Genomic DNA, 20,783 nt, shown 5'->3' with positions numbered 1-20,783 from the left:
TCCCTTTTCTGATGAAGGGTCTAGGCCTGAAACGTCAGCCTTTCTGCTCCTATGATGCTGCTTGGCCTGCTGTGTTCATCCAGCCCTGCACCTTGTTGTCTCGGATTCTCCAGCATCTGCAGTTCCTACTATCTCTGGGTGCATACACTGTTGGGCATTCCTCACCATTGGGCCATCAGTGAGCTAATACTACCCCAATGCTGTACTGTAAGGTATGATATGCCAATACTAGATCTCACTTGGGATCATAACGTGCCAACAACTTAGAGTATGATAGCTGTTTCTTCAGTTCTGTGAAAGCTATGGCTTTGCTGCGTGACCATTTTCAAGGCTGCCCGTTTTTTAAGAGTTGATGCAAACGTGCCAGAATGGAGGCCAGGTTATGTATGAACTTTCTGTCATAATTCACCAATCCAAGGAAGGACCTGTGCTCCAATACAGACATGGGTGCCAGGGCAGCTTTGATCCCCATCACTTTATCTTCCAGCAAGTGTAACCTGGTCTTGTTGACTCTGTAGCTCAAGTAGTGCCTGGAACACGTATTTTTCCCTTCTAAAGCATACGCCCGTCTGAGAGAAATGTCAAAGGGCTATATCCAATTTCTCCAAGTGCTCCTTATTCGTCTTCCCTGTTATTAGCACAACATCTCGATTAGTGGCAGCCTGGGATAGACCTTGTAAAATGTTTTCCATCGTCTGCTGAAAAATCGCACAGGTTGATGATACCCCAAACAGCAGTCTCATATATTGGTACAAACCGTTATGGGTATTAATTGTCGCATACTTCTGGGAATCCTCATCTATCTGTACTTGAGGATATGCATGGCTCATGTCCAGCTTTTTAAGGCCAGTACCCCCCTCCCCCACCCCCACCAGCTTTGTGTATAACTCCTCTGTGTGAAGGATTGGGTATTTATTCAGCTGTGAAGTGGTTTACCATTTGTTCAAAATTCCCACAAAAGCAAACGGACCAGCCGGGCTTCAAAAAAACAGTCTGACCAGTGCTGCTGATTCTGCAAACAGAACTGAATTGATGTTTCCTTCGCTTTCCAGCCTTCTGAGTTCTGTCTCTACTTTTGCCCATTAGGCAAATGATGCTGGGTGGCTTTGCAGAATCATGGAATTGCTTCCTGCTCAACATGCAAGATGGTCTTAGCTCCTTTGATAGTCCTGAGACCTTCCTGAAAAACCTCTGGCTATTTAATTAGAATTTCACTCGGGCAGCCATTTTCTAATCAAAAAATGTTGCCTCAGTCAAGGTGAATCTTTCTCAACCAATTTTGCCCTGTCAAGCTTGGGCCTGAGCCTTTTATTATGATCAGTGGTAACTGAACCAGCTGCTTCTCATAAGAGACCAGAACCGAAGTTATACCCTTAATCTGTAAAGGTCCCTAGGTCTCAGTTCTCAGTTTAGCCGAGGTCTTGCGCAAACTTAAGGCTTGGAGTCCAGAGTGAATTTTGTTAAAGACTGGATCTGTGATCACTGAAACGGCCGTGCCAGTATCAACCTCCATTGGAACCAGACATTTATTTTGATTGGTTCGGATTTGGATGTTGCTAAGCAATTAAAGTGTTCAAACCTGATATAGGTGAACTTTCCAGGATGTGCACTGGATACTGGCCTATGAGTTCTCTTACTCCGTTCAGGCCTAGTGGGGCTCTTGATGTCTTGAGTCCAAATACTGGCAGCAAATACAATGGTTTGCCAGCCCGGATCCTGAAGAAAATTTTAACCATTTAGTTGAGGCTTGGCTTTGTTTTGGGGTTTTGCTGTGGGCAGACCGACAGTCCCTTTGTTCAGGCTATGTCCTGAGTGTGGCTATGCAATTATCTTTACTCAAGTACTGTTCCCCAAGCTCAATGGGACTGGCAAGTGTGTTCACTTCCATCAGAATACCTTGCAACTCAAATGCTCCACTTGCCGTATTTTCCAATGATAAAACCAATTGTAGTGCCTGCAAGAATGGTCTTGCTTTTGCATGGTTATATCATCAATCCTCCATACCAAACGGTCTCTCAGGATTTCATTCAGGGTTAAACCAAAGTCACATGCCTCTGCGAGGCATCTTAACCTGGTCAAAAGTCCTATTACAGATTCCCCTAATTCTTGAATTACTGAGTAAAACCAATAGTCTCTCAGAATTAGAGAAGGCTTCAGGTTGTAATATTCCTGAACTAAATCCGTCAATTCTTGAAAGGTTTTAGTACCTGATGTCTCAGGCAAAGAATGAGTCAAATCTCCCGAATAATGGCATGATGCCAGTAATGCTTACCCCACCTCAAAGATGACTGTTGTGAGCGACTTTCTTCAGGAGCATGCTTTTCTCTGGTTGCCACTGAAATAACTTAACAGAGGTTGGTATCCTGACCCCTTTATGTATACATGGAGAGTCGTTGAAACTGATCCAGCTCCCTCAGAACCAGCTCTCAGAGTGAACAGAACCTCTGACACTCCTGTTTCTATCTGTCAGTCAGGGCTTCGTGACTGGACCAGGTGAACAACCCCAATCAGGCAACCCAGCATCTGCAGTACTTTGCATTTATATTTTTGTGTTTTTGGAGGTCTGCAGTAATGAGCTGGAGACACAAGTTTGAGAAATTTAAATTCAATTCATGAATGAACCTCCAATAAAATAGAACTTAAATTAGCTGCTGACTGCATAAAACTCCATCTGATTCTGAATTTTTTTCAGGAAAGAAAATCTGCTCCCTTAGTCCATACTGGCCTGTATGTGACTCTAGATGGATAGCACTATGATTGACTTTTAACTGTTGTGTGAAATGAACAAGCAAGCCACTGAGTCAAAAGTCATTAGGGATGTGCAATAAACACTGACCTTGCCAGTGATGCCCACATTTTAACAATGAACTTCCTCTGAATGGTATGACTCTAATTTTAATATGAAGTTTCCTTTTCCAAAACTCTCCCACCAGCAGACAAAGCTGCTGTCTGAACAAGAGCTTCCATTTATCTCGCCCTTTTAATAATGTACAATATCCCAAGGTACTTCACATGAGTGATCTTCAAATTAGACATGATATCAAATCACAAAGGTGACATCAGAATGATGACCAAAAGCTTGGTCAGAAAGGTAGATTTTAAGAAGCATCCTTAAAGAGGAGAGACAGTTTGAGACAAAGTGAAATTAAGTAAGGGAATTCCAGGGAAGAGGTAGCCCCAGACACGGCAGCCAGTAATGCAATGATGAAACTAGGGATGCTGAAGAGAACAGGGTCATTAATTTCTATTATTTTTTTAAAAATCAGGAATATCAAGAAATATATATTTTAACTTCTTTGATAAACAATCTATCACAGTATGAAATGGAGAAAATGGCAATTGAGAAGGAATGTTGAACTTAAGATTCTTAGCCCATATCTCCCTAGTTTTATTTTGACTGGATGAGTACTTGTACATTTAAAAGTTGTTGCAATCTCCTCCACACTAGTACCAGATGAGAAATTAGGAAAGAAGAACCATTCATCAAGTTAAGGTGTATGGTAGGGAATGTGAAAGGAATAAGGGACTCTTCAATCCTTTTGATTGTTCTGTGCCAGTCAGCATTTGATATACGAACTTCTTTGACTCCCAAAGAAAATTCGTTTTCTTTTGAAGATTGGATTTCTGATGATTTTGGTCCAGCTGCTGGTCAGTTTACTTCCTTGCCCCTCATTTATAAATACCTTCAAAGGGTAATTGTCTTTTCCTTCTCTCCTCTCATTTCTTTCCTTCACCGGAATTCTACAGATTTACTCCTTTCAGCAAACTTCCCTCAGAAATCTGTAGCTTGTCTATTCCTCACTGCTAAAATGGTTGGCAAGTGTTATTCATTCAAAGAAAACCTATGCTTAACAAGCTGAAAATAGCTGCACTGGAAATGGAAAACGTCACATTGCTGTGTTAAATCAGAAACACATGGGCTAGCAAACTTGATTACAACAAACATAAGGCTGATAATAGTGGGTGGCGAAATATGTCCTTGGAGATCTGATCTTTGCTCAGGAACATATTAATTTAAGCAACCCCCTGCCATGAAATGTCTGATTTACATGCCAGCATCACAATCATGGAATGCATTGGAGAAGATGGTGGAGAAATTTATGATGAGGGCAATTGGAGTTAGCAGGCATCTCTGTTTAACTCCATTAGTGGCTGAAAGGGGTCAGAAGCCATTGCCCAGGATGTGTCTAAACATTCTGTCATGAAACTCTTGAACCAATGTGATTAATTCCTCAGGGCAGCTGAATTTCTCCATTCCCTTCCAAAGACCGTCATGGCTGTCTGTACCAAAGGCCTTGGGTGATTTAACAAGTGTAGTCTAAAGATCCATGTTCTGTTCTTGCATTTCTCCTGGAGCTGCTCAACTATGAGCACCATATTTGTGATTCCTTGCCCTTTTCAGAAATTGCACTGATCCGTGTTTGGCACATTCTGGTCAAGATGTTGCGCAAACTAATTCTGAGGGATTCTGGGAAATATTTTGCTGGCAACAGAGAGGAGTGAGAATTATCTTTATTTTCACAAGATTGGTGAGTTCCTTGCTGCTTCTACAGTTGAACAACTCACTCATGCATTCTCTGCAGCAGTCAGGCTGGGCAATAACTGCTGACCCAGCTAACGATACACATATTCCACAAATAAATAAAGAAAGCATGTTCTCTATTGTATGCCACGACTTTGGCCTTCTGATCAGCACAAAATAAACTGAAGTAACATATCAGCCTCCCTCAGGAATAACTACTTTGAGCTCAGGGTTTCAGTTTGTGACCAGAATATATTAGCAGTGGATATTTTTACTTATTTTACTGGCACATTCTCTCAAACTGTCTGTATACATTATGAGACACATTTGCAAATTGCCCAGCAAATATTACCTTTGGCAGACTTTAAATGTCTTTTTGGGAATAAAGGGTAGTAAGTCCACTGATGAAATGAAAGTCTCTGGAGCAATTGTCCTCCACACTCTGCTCTACAGATGCAAGACTTGAACTGTGGACAAGGGTCATGCCAAGAAATTCAACCATTTTCACTTCAGTGGCCTTCAGAAGCTCCTGAAGATCAGATGGCAGCAGAACACACCAGAAGTTGAGGTGCTCACCTTGCTGGCATGCTAGCATCTGCACCATACTTAGACAGTTGCAACTGAGTTGGGCTGGTAATGTAACCATGTTTGACCTTTGCTTACCAAAGTAAATCTTCTCTGGAGAGCTTGAGCCACGCACATTGTCATGGCGGACAAAGGGATTACTCCAAAGACACTAATGTTAGACTTAGGAGTTGTGATGTTGACCCTAACTACTGAGAGAAGTGTCCCTGGGATTGCTATTCCTGGCACAACCAAATGGAACAAAGTGCAGCCTCCTTCAAAAGCAAACGTAGATCTCCACATCGAATTTCATCTGCCACCTGCCTGCCCATTGTACCAAGTTCTTTTGAAGTTCTATACCTTGTCCTCGCAGTTTACAATTCTCTGAAGTTTTGTGTCACCTACAAGCTTTGAAATGGTCCTACTTAAACCACAATCTAATTCATTTATATACCTCAGGAAAAGCAAGGGTCTCTTTACCTCCCCTTAAGGAACTCAATTACAGACCTTAATCCAGCCCAAAAAGTACCCATTAATCATTACTCTCTGTTTGCTATCTCTCGGCCAGTTTTGTTTTCACACTGCTACTGTCCTTTTTATTCCATGAGTTGTGACTTTCCTCACAAGGCTATTTTATGGTGCTGCATCTTATGCTTTTTGAAGTTTAATGCAAACCACATCGACAGCATTCCTCTCTTAACCCTCTCTGCTACGTTTTTAAAAAACAAAAAGTTAGTTTGTCACAACTTTTTCTTAACAACTCCACACTGACTCTTCCAAATCAATTTCAACTTTACACTGTGATGATTTATTCTATCCTGAATTGTTGTATTTAGAAGTTTCCTCAATATCTAAGTTAAACTGACTGGCCTGTAAATGCTGGGAGGACATTTACAACTGTTTTTGAGCAAGGCTGTAATAGTTTCAATTCTCCAATCCTTTGGCACTACATTGAATCCAGAGAAGATTGAAAAATATTTGCCATCTGAGTTGCCAGTCTTTTTTTTAAAATCCCTCTTTGCTTCAAGTATTTGCTTTTTTACTTCCCTTCTGAAACTTCTGTATTCAGCTTTGTTCTTAATTGTATGTACGACCTGACACTTGTCACCAGCACATGCTTTTTCTTCCTTCATTTCTTTCCACTTTGATGTCCCAGGAGCTCTGGATTTGTTTGACCTACCTTTCTCTTTGAGAGAATATAACTTGACTGTGCTGAAGCCATCTCCTCATACTTCTTTATAATCCTGATTTAGACTTCATTATTTTCTCCCTTATTCCAACTGCACCTATTCGCTTACAGTGATCTATTTTAGTGCTATCTGCCTGTTCAATTCCTGATATTACTTTCCATATTCTTTTCTGATTCTGACACCTGGGCTGAGTTCAATTAATCCCTCCCCAACAGCACCATTAAAAAGCACAGCAGCGATCTTAGTACTGACTCTGTTTAAATGCAAACTGTCCAGCTTGCATAGTCACCAATTCCACCGGAGCCACTCTCAATGTCCCAGGAGTCCAATGCGCTCCCTTGTGCACCATCTTTCCAGTCACACATTCATCTGTCTTAGGTTCCTATTTCTGTACTCCCTTTCATGTGGCATTGGTAGTAATCTGCAGATTACTACTTTGGAGCTCCTGCTTGCTAATTTTCTACGAAGATCCTGAAATTACAATTGCAGGGCCACATCCCCCTACCTATCTATATAGTTAGTGCTACTGTAAGCATGACCTCTGACGGTTCTCCCCCAAAAGAATGTTTTGCAGTTGTTCTGTGACATCAATACCCTAGCACTAGGGAGGAAATATACTATCCTGGAGTCATGTGGATGGTCACAGAAACACCTAAATGTTCTCCTCACTAATGAATCTGTGATCATTATTGCCCTCCCTCTCTTCTTCATCTCTTCCAGTACGGCTGTGCCACCTGTGGGTCCTGCTGCACTCCTTGAATGATCCATCACCTTCACCGATATCCAAGATGGAAAATTGGTCTGTGAACAGGTGGCCACCCATTCCCTATAAGCTTGCTTGTGTCTAACTTGCAGTGGGACCACCTCTGAACATGCTTTCCATGTAGTTCTCTGCCTCATCGAGGCACCTCAGTGACTCTATCTACTGATTGAGCTGTAAAATCTGGAGCTCAAACTTGGACAGCCAGTGACACATCCTCCACAGGGGCTTGTCTTGGTCACCAAAGTGTCCATGTTTGCCCACATGCCACAGGACAGGCAGTTTGCTTGGCCGAGCTGCTCTGCCAGACCTGAACTTATATTTTTCAACTACTGTAACTTTGATTAACCTTTCTATTGTATTCTAAACTAGAACCTGGAGATAAGTAGAAAGTAGAAATTCTTCACCGCTACTCACAAATCAATTCCCTCTTGTGTGCCTGGAAATTCTTTCTTTCCCTGTGCTAATTAAGAAATTTATGTTTTTCACAGTTCATGAAGTTGAAATACAGTCCCTTACAGTCGCTTCTCAACAACTAATCAACTAACAACTTTCCCATGATGTCACCCTTAGCCTTTTTTCTGTTTTCCTTGTACTGTTTCATTTGGTGCCCACACATCCCCTTCCCTCGCACATTTAGGGCTGCTGACTTTCTTCAAGGCCTCCTCCATTCTGCTCCAACCTTATCTGGATTTTCTTCATGTTAGCCCAGAAACTCTGACATCAACTGTGACAGCACAAACAGGAACTGAACCTCATCTCTCGATGACTCAGCTGCAAAATGCCTTCATTCTCCAGCTTCCCAAATCCACAAATAACTGGAAAGTTATATAAATCCCACTAAATAACATTCGATCATTTTTCTTTCAGAAACACACATTTGGCCTGTTTGGGCCAGAAACACTCTCATACAATATGTGGCCAGTTAACAACCGGGAGTCTTATTTTTCAGAATGCAGTTGTGAAGGTTTTATTGATGGGGCGCCATGTACAAGTATTATTTCTTGCATGAGTCAGAAATCCGTGACAACGCTTGTTCCCACATTCTCACCAGCTGATATACCACCAATGGTAAGTAATGCAAATGTTCTGAGGAAGGGTCACTGTCCCCAAAACGTTCACTCTGATTTCTCTCCACAGATGCTGCCAGACCTGCTGAGATTTTCTTGTAATTTCTGTTCTTGTTTCTGATTTCCAGCATCTGCAATTCTTTTTTTTTTTTGGTTGCGTAAATGTCTTGTTTCAAAATTGAAACATTTTCTGTTTTTAATTAACATAGTTCTGTACTTGAATGAAAACCGCCTGAGACGTTTTTTGTAATTGTTTTGCCTTCCTGTGTATGAGCTCATGCCAGATCTAGAAACATACGTTGTTTGGAACTTTTGTGGATTTTACAAACTATTGGCTGAAGTGGATATCAAGGTCAAACAAGACTTTACATCAAAAGATTTTAATTTGGAACTTGTTTTCTCTAAAATTAATTTTAAAATACTGCATTTGATTTCAGTTTAGAACAGAGCTAGAATGATAGAAATACTACAAAGAGAATCACTCAACATTTTTACATTCCTACAATTTAAATGGAGAAATATATATCAAACTCCAGGAGAAAATACACTTTTTATTTTTCCCCACTGTTACTAATTGGAAATATTAGGTTTGTAATCAATTAGTACATTGATTTGAACAATGCCATTACTCTTCAAGTTTCTTGCACAGCTTTTAGTGGCTAATACTCCATTTATCAGCCCTTCACAACTGAAATCAGTGGCTCAAACTAACTGTATTGTCTACACATGCCTCCTCCTTTGGAGAAACCTATTTAGAAGTACCTGAGCAAATTCCCAGATTATATATATGAATGTATGAATTAGGAGCAGGAATAAGCCATTTGGCCATTTGAGCCTGCTGTGCTATTTCATAAGATCATGACTCATCTGATTCTAGCTTCAACTCCACATTCAGCCTACCCCAAATAACCTGTCATCCTTTTGCTGACCCAGAATTTATCCTCCTCTGTCTTAAGAATTCAGAGAGTATTCCTTGAGGGAGAGTGTTCCAAAAAGTAATTGTTCACAGACCATTTGCCCATGAAGGCCATCACAGATGGATCTCAAACTACCCTCAAATGCAAAAGTACCTGTTTACTTTCCTGTTATTTGAGTGAATGGGTCTCTGTTCTATGGAGATTACAACATAAAAGGTGACTGCATTAAAAATGCACAAGATTGTGAGAAGGTAAACGCTGACAGGCTGTTTCCTTTGGCTCAAAGGTCCCTAAGGACACACACTCCCAGGGGAAGGAATTGGTCATTTTGAATTGAGAACAGTGGAAACTTCTTCACAGGCCAAGAAGATGAGAATTTAGCCCAGAACCTACCTTTATGTTCTGAGGAAGGATCACCGGACTGAAATGTTAATTCTAATTTCTCTTCACAGATGCTGCCAGACGTGCTGAGCTTTTCCAGAAACTTCTGTTTTTGTTTCTGAATAGCTCAGTTACACACTAGTTTCACCAGCTAACTGCTGTGAAGCCATTCATTCACAGCAATTTTAATAGATCTAAATAATAATCCCCAGAAAAGACATCCTCACTCTGTAATGTAACTTTATACCAGTTGCTGTCCAAGTCAGGCACCATCTTGGACCTATCTCACTGTTCCTTCAATGTCACTGGATCAAAATCCTGGAACTCCCTTCAAAAACAGCACTGTGGGCGTTCCAACACAACATGTACTGCAGTGGTTCAAGAAGGCAGCTCACCAGTACATTGTCCAATGCAATTTGGGATGGGCAATAAATGCTGACATCACCATCAATGTCCATATCTTATGTATGAATTGAAAAAATGCTAATAAGAAAGATTTTACTTTCTTAATGTTCAACAAGAAGTCCTCCACAGGATGAATTTAAGAACCTTTCCTAATTTATTTGTTACACATCAATAACTTCCTATTCTTTCAGTTATAAACAGGAATTCAACTGTGAAACAGAGCAAAGAACAGGCTAACAGACATCAAAATGGATATAACCCGCAAAGACCATCTCTGAGATGGTGGCAAAAATTATGAATAACGTTTAGTAAATATATCATGGGACTTTTTCAGTGACTTTAAATCCCTGTGCATTAAATGCCATAACAAACTCTTTCATTAAACAAAACATTATCTTCAACTGAGATGATTAATACTGCTAGAGACCCACCAGTGATAGGTTAAGAGAATAATTTACCACATGGACAACATAGTAAAAGCAGAACAATATTAACAAATGCAGAATAACCAGAACAAATTATAGATCTGATAATATGAGACTGTGAGGCTTGTTGTGGACAAAGATGAATGAGATGATTCATTGTATGAATCCCAATGGTGGGAATTCTAATTCTTTGTCTAGCTCACAGATTCTACATTCTCCTTCAAGTGGTGACACATCAATGGTTTGATCTTCCTCAATTTCACCAGATGCTGGTGCCTTTCTCACCAGCCCCACTCTGTTCCAGGATTTTCTCCTCATTGCTGCTGAATCCCAGACCCCTGCATGGTATTGTCACTTCTTACAGAACTGCTGCAGTTCCTATGCCAGTTAGAAATATTGAAATGCTGATTCTGTCAAATCCCTAGTCCTCTCTCCAACCGAACTTCAAGGGCAAAGTCTATCATTTCCTCCCATGTTGTTACAACAGCTGAAAACCTGTGCTTCAATGCTTACAAACCCTGCACTGAGCTCTTACTTAACTTCTCTCAATGCTGCCACTTTTAGCATGATTTAGCGCAATAGTGCCAAATTCAAGAAATTTCTACCTCCTCTGTTTTTATCATTCTGCAGAAACAACTATCAAATTCTACCATCACCATTATGGTGCCATACCCAAGGAACTGTGCTCCAAAATAGCTATAATACAAATGGGTAAAATATTATATATTCATGTCTTTTGATTCACTTTTCACAGAAAAATGGCGTACAATTCCTAGAAAGTCACGTGTTAAAATGCAAGTTATTACAAATGAAGTAGCCTGACAATACATTTGTGCATTATGTGGAAATCTCTCCTTCTTTGTACAAACAACATATTTAAGGTTCTTGAGTAGATTTATAGCTTGGGTTGTGGATGCTGTGGTTGGTTCGCTCGCCGAGCTGGTTCGTCAGTTCGCAGACATTTCATTTACCCTGCTGGGTAACATCATCAATGCAGCCTTCAATGAAGCGCTGTTGTGTTTTCCCACCTGGCATTTAAACTCTGGGGTCCGTTGGATTTGATTACCTCATTTCCGGTTTTCCTTCGCAGTGGTGTATGTAAAGGGTCTAGCTCTACTTGTGTGTTGATGGCCTTCTTGGTGGAGAACCAGGCCTCTCAGAATTCCGGTGCTTGTCTCTGTTTGGCCTGTCCCAATTGAACTGGTGGTTCTCCTTATCATATGAATGGAAATGAGTGAGTATTGGTCATGTCTTTTTGTTGCTCGGTTGTTCGGTATTTACCTGTATTTACTCGAACAACTGGATCTGATGATGCCTAACACACGAACAACAACAGGAAGACACTGCACACCCTAACACACTCATCACGTGACCGTATATCAAGAACATATCCGAACTGACCACAAGACTCCTATGACCATTGGACATCAGAGTTACACACAAATCCACATCAACACTACGCCAACTGCGAACTCGAACCAAAGGTCCCTTACCCACTATGGACAGAACCAACGTAATATACAAAATTCCATGTAAGGACTGCAACAAACATTACATTGGACAGGTAGGAAGAAAACTGGCCACAAGAGTACGTGAACACCTACTAGCAACAAAAAGACACGACCAATACTCACTCATCTCCATTCACATGGATAAGGAAAACCAACAGTTCGATTGGGACAACACCAGGATCCAAGGACAGACCAAACAGAGACAAGCATGGGAATTCCTAGAGGCCTGGTTCTCCACCAAGAAGGCCATCAACAAACACATAGAACTAGGACCCCATATAGACACCACTGCGAAGGAAAACCGGAAATGGGATAATCAAATCCAACAGATCTCAGAGTTCAAATACCAGGCGGGAAAACACAACAGCGCTTCATTGGAGGCTGCACTGATAATGTTACCCAGCAGGGTAATGAAACGTCTGCGAACTAACGAATCAGCTTGGCAAGCGAACCAACCACAAAAACAACGTATTCGTTGTGAGCAATGCTAACAATTTCCTATAATTGTCATTTTATAACAGGAGATCCAGTGCAACTTATCTAGCCCACTTCATCTCCCTGCTTATACTCTCTCATTGAGGTTATGCTGCACAGATATCATCAGATTTACAAAGCTAATTGACTTATGATAAAATTTACATCAATTTAGATTTCCTCTAATTAGTTGTCTGGTATGTAAACATATCAGTTGTAATTTGCCTGTTTGCAAATTTCTTAGCAAGGAGAGGTGAAACAAATTATTCAGTATACTTTCTGAAAATGTTTTCATCCATTATTTTTCCACTCAGCTTGCTAACGAACCTGAATTCTAACATAAGTATGAATAAAATCAACATGAGTTTTGTAAGATTTCCCACTTTTTGTTCGAAATGCAGCTTGTAAATGTTAAATTTAAGATCTACAAACTGTCTTTGGTCTGAGGTCTTGAATTTGACACGACCCCTCATGCTGTAGACAATTTTTTGCTCCCACTGCTTTGCTTTTGGCCCAAATTGACTTGCAACAGCTTGCCCAGAAACAGCACATTCTATGTACTTGAGATTTTCATCATGTACATACTTCTTCCCAACAACACAATTTTCCTTGGGCCACGTCTGTTCGTATCAAGTTATCAGTGCCATACATAACACTTCGCGTCCTGCAAATAGCTTATGTACTTCTCCAAAAAACTGAAAGAACTGTGGATGCTGGAAATCTGAAACAAGAACAGAAATTGCTGGAAAATTGCAGTTCTAAAGAAAGGTCACTAGATCCAAAACGTTAACTCTGATTTCTTTCCACAGATGCTGCCAGACCTGCTGAGCTTTTCTAGCAATTTCTTCCAACAGTTTTTTGTATGTACTTCGCCCATTGTTTAAGATTGATGGTGAGATCCTGGAAAATGTGGATGGCATTCTATCTCTTGGGAGCCTCCTCTCCATAAAGACATACATGGACAATGAAACATCATTGTTTCCAATGTGCTACCTCAGCCTTTGGCCATGTGAGGAAAAGAGTATTTTTGAACCAGGCTTTCAAACTTGACACGGAGGTCATGGTTTACTTGCAACAGTGAACTCTGCACTTTTTTTGCAAACTTTGACAACAGCGAGCACTTTGACACACAGAAACTATCAAAGTTGCCTTTGCAGAATTCTCCAGGTCTGGTGCCAGTTTCTGAAGCTTGCATGCCTTGTATTAAGCTGCTTATCAACAGTTCCACTTGACTTCGTGATGGCGGGAGGCTCCCAGAAGGGCAGTGAAAGTCTTTGATGAATGTTCTCGAAGCATCTCTGAAGAGATGAAACATCTATGCTCGCCGTGATCTATCAACATGAAAGGGATTCATTCAGGGAGGCACCAAACAATAGGAGTAACTGTGGTGAAAACATGCTGCAGTGAAGGACTGTACAGAAGTAACACATCCAAATGCCTCATTTATCTGACCCTCAAGTGCCGTGTGTGTTCACATGTTACAGAGTGTGCAGAACATTAATGGCCATTTCAGAACCCATTGAACTTCTCCTTGTTCCCGGGGAATGCTTCAAAATAAGAATGATACGTATTATTACCTATGCCTGTGCACAGAAACATGTTAAATCCCATGTGGTATTTTATTACAGATGCAAAACAGATTTAAAATGATTGATGCTTCTGAATTGCAGTCTTAATAATTCAAGTCGCAAAGTTAAACCCAATGTGTGTGAGTTTAGAGATAACAAGGTGTAGAGCTGGATCAACACAGCAGGCCAAATGTGCTTACATCTTAAAGGGATGCAGGTAAACTTCGATCAACTTTGCATGAAGATCTTTTGGCACCAAAGAAGAGGTGAGTTATTCCCCGTGTCCCGTTCTCTCAATCAGTATCACATAAAAAGATTATTGCATTGCTGTCCATGGGAGTTTGTTGAGTGCAAATTAACTGCCGTGTTCTGTACACGTCAACAGTGACCACACTTCAAAACTACTGTTGTGTCTGTGAGAAACAATATGTAAATGATTATGATATTTTGTATTTTTATGTAAAACGTTACACTGTGACTATGTGAACGAGAGTACATATTTTAGATGGCTGCCAGAACGAGTGAGCCTGAAGAAGGACTGAAGAGAATAGTTGCTGAATAAAACAGCATAAAAACTGTTCCAGCAAAATCACTCAATTAATTCATCACCAGCGGACGAAATGAAAACAAAAAAAAAAAGAAATGCTGGAAATACTCAGCAGGTTAGGCAGTGTTTATGGAGATTTAGATAAAAGTTAACGCTTCAGGTCGACGAACTTTCCTCAGAAACTTGAGTCCTGTTGACTTTGGCTGAGAAGACGGGGGTAAAACAGGAAGAGTCAAACCGCCCCGCATGCCAGTTTTACATTCTCGAGTGACTATTTGGGATCGTTAAAATAATAAGTCTGCTTTTCATTTCTTGTACATGAGAATAATTGTAACTGACGGAAATATGTACTTGACTGTCTGCCAAACTTTGGCGGGAAAATAATGAAATATGATCGTTTGCAGTCCTGTCTCTGAGTCATAACTTTTCATGGTACGAGGTTCCGTCAAGTTTCGCGTTGTCGTGCTTCCTGTCTCCTGTGCCTTCCTGTAGGGCAGTCTCTGTACGCATTGTTGCGAGACTGGTCTCCGGAGGGAGGCGGCTTCTCAGTGAATGTTGGGAAATGTAGTTTTGATGTTCACTGATTCCCTTTGAGACGTCAACAAAAGACTACGATTTCCGGCCTGCTCCGCGAGCCGAGTGCATGCGAAGATCGTGTGCGACTGTTAAATAGCGGCTGAGATTGAAGCGAGAGGTAAAGTGGAGATAAAGAAAACATTGTAAAAATCATTGGATCAAAAAGTATTCAAAGTAGTATCTTTTACATAAGATGTGGAGACGATCATGGCTCTGAAAACAGTGATTGATCCCAAGGGATTCAGTCGCGATATTGGGGTTAATCTGACATTGTATTGAACTTATTTAGGGTGTAGTAAAAAATATTGTACAGTTGACTGAGGGCCCCATGATTATGGCTTTAACCCGCCATTTCTTGCATTTCCATTATAATTTAATTGCTTTGTGCCTGTGTCAATGTCTTAGTGCGCTACTGGCCTTTTGTAGTGTTGTTTCCCTTTTTTTAAAGCCGGCCTCAATGACAGTTCTTATCCAGCTTTGCCATGGAGAGTAGCTAGCTGGGCAAGGTAATAGAAAGTGTCCATTCCTTGTGGCGTCCATGCCTGAGGTAAGAGATAGGGCCACTCTGGAGGGAAAGGTGACAACAGCGAGGCTACCTACCAACGGCACCAAATGGGTTATAAAACGCTCAGGAAAGATGTGGCATGTTGGACTACTGGTAGGAATGGTATCGGGCTTATGAAGGGTCTTGGCCCACAGGTGGTGATGCTCCCACAGCACCACAAGAGGTCTAGTCTCATGATTCAAATATGGTAATCTGGCATAATTATAATGAAGTCACAGCAATGAAAGTAGAAGAGGAACAGTGCAATAGAAATAGTGTAAGACTCAGTGTCACAAGAACATGGACTTGATTTGTGCAATATCGAGCTGGAAAGGAATCTTGTTACAATGATAGGAACGTGTGAAAATCCATGAATATTTGCTGCAGAAGATGATTTACATCAAATACAAAGTTTAGATACACATGTCACATCTGTCGGACTTTGCAAAACGCAAACCTTTTCCAGTACCCTGTTTTGAGTTGTTTAGTTTCCCAATGATGACATTGTTCCCAAGGCAGGAGTTTGTTCTTCACTTACTCTAAGTTGCCTTCCTCTGAACTTGCAGCACTCCATTAGGTTCAGCTATAACATTCTCAACCAATCTGTTTCTGTTCTCTGCCAAGCTGATCTGTAACTTGCAGAGGCCACCTCTGTGATAGCTCCACCAATATCTCACTGGATGACAGATTCAACAAATCATAGCACATTAATGTTGTTAAACATCCGAAGGCATTTCAGAGGAGCATTATAAAACAAAAAATGAAATTGTATCTAAGAGAGAGAAATGGCGGGTTAATGACTAAAATTTTGGTCCAAGATGCAAGTATTTGAGAACGTCTTGAAGGAAGAAAGTGAGGTAGAAAGGCAAAGAAGTATGTGGACAGTATGTCAGAGCTTTGGGCCTAGGCTACCGAAGGCACAGCTGCCAATGGTAGAACAAATAAAACTGTTGATGCATGAGGCCAGAATGAGAGGAGCAGAGAGACCTTGTGATAACTTCACCACAGATCATTACGTCTTAGTTTCAAAGACTGTCATTGATATCATCTTTGTAAATGTTCTTTCTGTGCCTTCCAACCTCAAATTCCCTTAACCTGGAAAAGCCCACTTCTGCCTCATCCCCAAAATGCATTAAGTAGACTGCTGTGGTTGGACCTATCATTTAATCCTTTTCTTTACCACAAAACTTATTTCTTCCTTTTCCCACCATTACATACAACTCTGTTAACATTATTTGCCAGTTGGATTGCATTGTCTCCTTTACACCATGTTTATCCAAACTCTTTCCACCTTTATGTATCACAAGGGTGCTCTGAGGACCCTCTCTTCTGAAAGGAGGCCTGACTTTTCCTTAGACACCACAGTTCTCTTTCTCTAGATTGACCATGGTTCTCACATTGAACCACATTCTATTATAAATCCATTCATTTTATCTCATTAAAAGCTGTTGCTTAAGAATTCGGATGCTCCAGCCTTTTTCAGCACACTTAGAACTTCCTTTCTTCCAGTCACCTTCGTTGTCTGTTTTCCATAACTTTTATTTCTGTGTTTATGCTGTTTCCTACTCTTTGCCCAAACTGGATAGTTTCATCAATTTTGGTCCAAAATTCCATTGTTCCTTCAACTTCTTGTGGTCCATCTCTTATTCTTCCCTTCCCTTTTGGACTCCTTTATCTCCATTTCTGGGGATTGGGATATCGAAATAGTCTAGGTTTTCTCAGTCTCTTGTTATACAATAATTGTATTCTGATGACCTCACGTTTCAAACCAATGCTTTGTATATGTCTTTTGTTTGATGTCTTTATGAATATATCTTCCTTTTTCTTCAACTAGGAAATTTCCTTCCAGCCTGTTTGACATGGCCCTTGACTGTGTCAGTTCCATGTCCCACAGCTCTTCCCCATATCTTCTTGCCTGTCTTCTCCCTGCTGGATTCCCAACAAGAGCTTACTTTAAACTCACACTCAACCCATCAGCCTCCATATTCTTGGAATCGTTCTGAAATATTTCTCCAGTGTGATGTCATCAAAGGCATCTTCCTGTTACCTTTCAGTTTAAACTTTACTCCACTCCTCAATCATCCTCCACCCCGCTTCCTCATCAGAATGCACCTTCTGCTGCAAGTGCATAAAATACAACACCTGCCTCTTTTATATCCTCCGTTCCCATCCCCTAGGGTATCAGGCACTCTTTTCTGGTGAATCAATGCTTTGTGTATTTTTTTGTCACTATGATGTGGTCTTGATATTAATAACCAAATGCAGAGGTTCTGGTTTCCTATAATTTTACTTCCTCTCCCCAATTTCACCTCTTATCCTGCTTCACTGAACTGAACAAAAACAAAGTTGCTGGAAAAGCATCTGTGAAGGAGAAAACCGAGTTAACATTTCGGGTCCGGTGACCCTTCCTCAGAACTGATAGTGGCTGGGAAAACATCAGGTTATATGCAGAAAATAGGGAGGTGGGTGGGGTCGGGAGTAAACGATAGGATAGAGCCCGAAGAGAGAGAAAGACAGTTGGACAGACAAAGGAGTTGCTAACGATCAGGCTGGGAGGGTGAATAGTTGTTAATGGGGACTGTTAGTGACTACCAACAGGGGGTGTGTAATGGCAGACTATGTGGTAACAAGGCCTGGTGTGTGAGGTGGGGGGCTGGGACATGGGAGAGTTTAGGCCCTAAAGTTATTGAACTCAATATTGAGTCCGGAGGGCTGTAGGGTCCCCAAGCGGTAAATGAGGTGTTGTTCCTCCAGCTTGTGTTGGGCTTCACTGGAACACTGTAGCAAGCCAGAGTCAGAGATGTTGGCCAGAGAGCAGGGTGGTGCATTGAAGTGGCAGGCAACAGGTAGTTCAGGGTCTTTTTGCGAGTGGAACGTAGATGTTCTGCAAAGCGGTCGCCAAGTCTACGCTTCGTTTCCCCAATGTAGAGGAGACCACATTGTGAGCAGCGAATGCAGTAGACTAGATTCTTGGAAGTGCAGGTGAAGTGTTGCTTCACCTGGAAGGTATGTTTGGGTCCTTGGATAGTGGGGAGGGAGGAGGTAAATGGGCAGGTGTTGCACCTTCGCCGGTTAGAGGGGAAGGTGTTGGGGGTGAAGGAAGTGTGGACCAGGGTGTCCCAGAGGAAACGGTCCCTGCGGAAGGTGGACAAGGGAGAGGAGAGGAATATGTGTCTGGTGGTGACATCAAATGGCGTCTGATGATCTTCTGGATGTGGATGCTGGTGGGATGGTAGGTAAGGATAAGGGGAACCCTATTGCTGTTGCGGGAGGGAAGAGAAGCGGTGAGGGCGGAAATGCGGGAGATGGGTCGGACCTGGTTGAGGGCCTTGTCGACAACGGAGCATTCATTCTCTCAGTTCCTCTGTCTCCGTCGCATATGTTCAGATGAGGCCAACTTCGACAAGGGAGTCTCCGAAATGTCCACCTTCTTCCTCAACCGAGGTTTCCCCAGCTCCGTCGTCGACAGGGCCCTCAACCAGGTCTGACCCGTCTCCCGCCCTTCCGCCCTCACCCCTTCTCTTCCCTCCCGCAAGAGCGATAGGGTTCCCCTTATCCTTACCTACCATCTCACCAGCATCCACATCCAGAAGATCATCAGACGCCATTTCCGCTACCTCCAGCAAGATGCCACCACCAGACACATATTTCCCTCCCCTCCCTTGTCTGCATTCCGCAGGGACCGTTACCTCCGGGACACCCTGGTCCACACTTCCTTCACCCCCAACACCTCCCCACAGCCCTACGGCACCTTCCCCTCTAACCGGCGAAGATGCAGCACCTGCCCATTTACCTCCTCCCTCCCCAGTATCCAAGGGCCCAAACATACCTTCCAGGTGAAGCAACACTTCATCTGCACTTGCCAGAATCTAGTTTACTGCATTTGCTGCTCACAATGTGGTCTCCTCTACATTGGGGAAATGAAGCATAGACTTGGCGACCGCTTTGCAGAACATCGACGTTCCACTCGCAAAAAAGACCCTGAACTACCCGTTGCCTGCCACTTCAATGCACCACCCTGCTCCCTGGCCAACATTTCTGTCTCTGGCTTGCTACAGTGTTCCAGTGAAGCCCAACACAAGCTGGAGGAACCACACCTCATTTACCGCTTGGGGACCCTACAGCCCTCCAGACTCAATATTGAGTTCAATAATTTTAGGGCCTAAACTCTCCCATGTCCCAGCCCCCCACCCCACACACCAGGCATTTTTACCACATAGTCTGCCATTACACATCCCCTGTTGTTAGTCACTAACAGTCCCCATTAACAACTATTCACCCTCCCAGCCTGATCATTAGCAACTCCTTTGTCTGTCCAACTGTCTTTCTCTCTCTTCGGGCTCTATCCTATCGTTTGCTCCCCACCGCCCACCTCCCTTTTTCTGCATATAGACTGACGTTTTCCCAGCCACTATCAGTTCTGAGGAAGGGTCACCGGACCCAAAACGTTAACTCTGTTTTCTCCTTCACAGATGCTGCCAGACCTGCTGAGCTTTTCCAGCAACTTTGTTTTTGTTCCTGATTTACAGCATCCGCAGTTCTTTTGGTTTTCACTGAACCTGAATGTCACTTCAGGAACAGCACTCCAGAAGTATTTTCAATCCATCTGAACTTAGTTTCTTTTTTTTAGTTAACCTTTTTTTTTGCCAATCACCCTGTTCGGAGACGTTATTACACATTTCTGGAGTAGATGGGACTTGAACCTGGGTCTCTCAGTTCAGGCGTAGGGACACTGCCACTGCACCACAAGAGGGCCCCAAGGGGACAAGGCAGTTTTACGTTTCAGCAATATTTGAACTAGGATAGCTGGATTCATATTCCAGAGTGTGAACCATTCAATCCTGGAACCAGCTCTGTCGAGACCTAGCATTGATTGCAATAGGCACTTTAAGATCAGAACCACCATGCTTATTTTCAGAGAGCCCCTGTTGGTAATTATTCTATGATTATCGTTTATACCTCACCCAGACACATTCCCAGTTGTGCCATTACTTTCTCCCTTTGCCTCACCTCTGTCAGTCGTTCTGTCATTTGATCTCTTTCACCTGATCACATACCTTTCCTTTTGTTCTTTGCATTCACCTTTCCCAGGTTTTTTTTACCTGCTGAAGCTTGTTACATTTGCTTTATCTCCAGTTGCTGAAGAAATGTTATTGAACAGAAGCCTGAATTCTGTTTCTCTCTCCATAGATATTGATCTGTGCTGCTGAAAATTTCTCATACTGAGAGCAAAGGAACAGGAGTAGGCCATTCAGTCCCTCGAGCATAATCTGTCAGTGAGATATCTGTTTTTATTTCAAATTTCCAGCGTTTGCAATGTTTTGCTTTT

General features: G+C 42.0%; 1 protein-coding gene across 6 annotated transcripts in view; it reads left to right on the top strand.

Annotated features, from left to right (window-relative positions):
• Nucleotides 1–13,980: 13,980 nt before the first annotated feature.
• The window catches only part of elmod3 (ELMO/CED-12 domain containing 3), a 39,929-nt gene continuing 33,126 nt past the window's right edge, over nucleotides 13,981–20,783 (top strand). For 2 of the 6 annotated variants that reach the window (XM_048618617.1, XM_048618616.1), the window contains exons 1-2: nucleotides 14,869–15,028; nucleotides 20,645–20,726. The gene's annotated coding sequence lies outside the window, so the exon portion shown is untranslated. Of the gene's footprint in view, nucleotides 14,054–14,853; nucleotides 15,029–20,644; nucleotides 20,727–20,783 lie in introns of those variants that run through there. The other 4 variants (XM_048618622.1, XM_048618621.1, XM_048618620.1 and 1 more) reach the window with 4 other exon arrangements.

This window comes from Rhincodon typus, chromosome 40 (assembly GCF_021869965.1).
Source record: "Rhincodon typus isolate 14 chromosome 40, sRhiTyp1.1, whole genome shotgun sequence".
Taxonomy (NCBI): Eukaryota; Metazoa; Chordata; class Chondrichthyes; order Orectolobiformes; family Rhincodontidae; genus Rhincodon; species Rhincodon typus.
The sequence above is the reverse complement of the archived record's forward strand: the minus strand, read 5'-3'. Positions and strand labels throughout refer to the sequence as shown.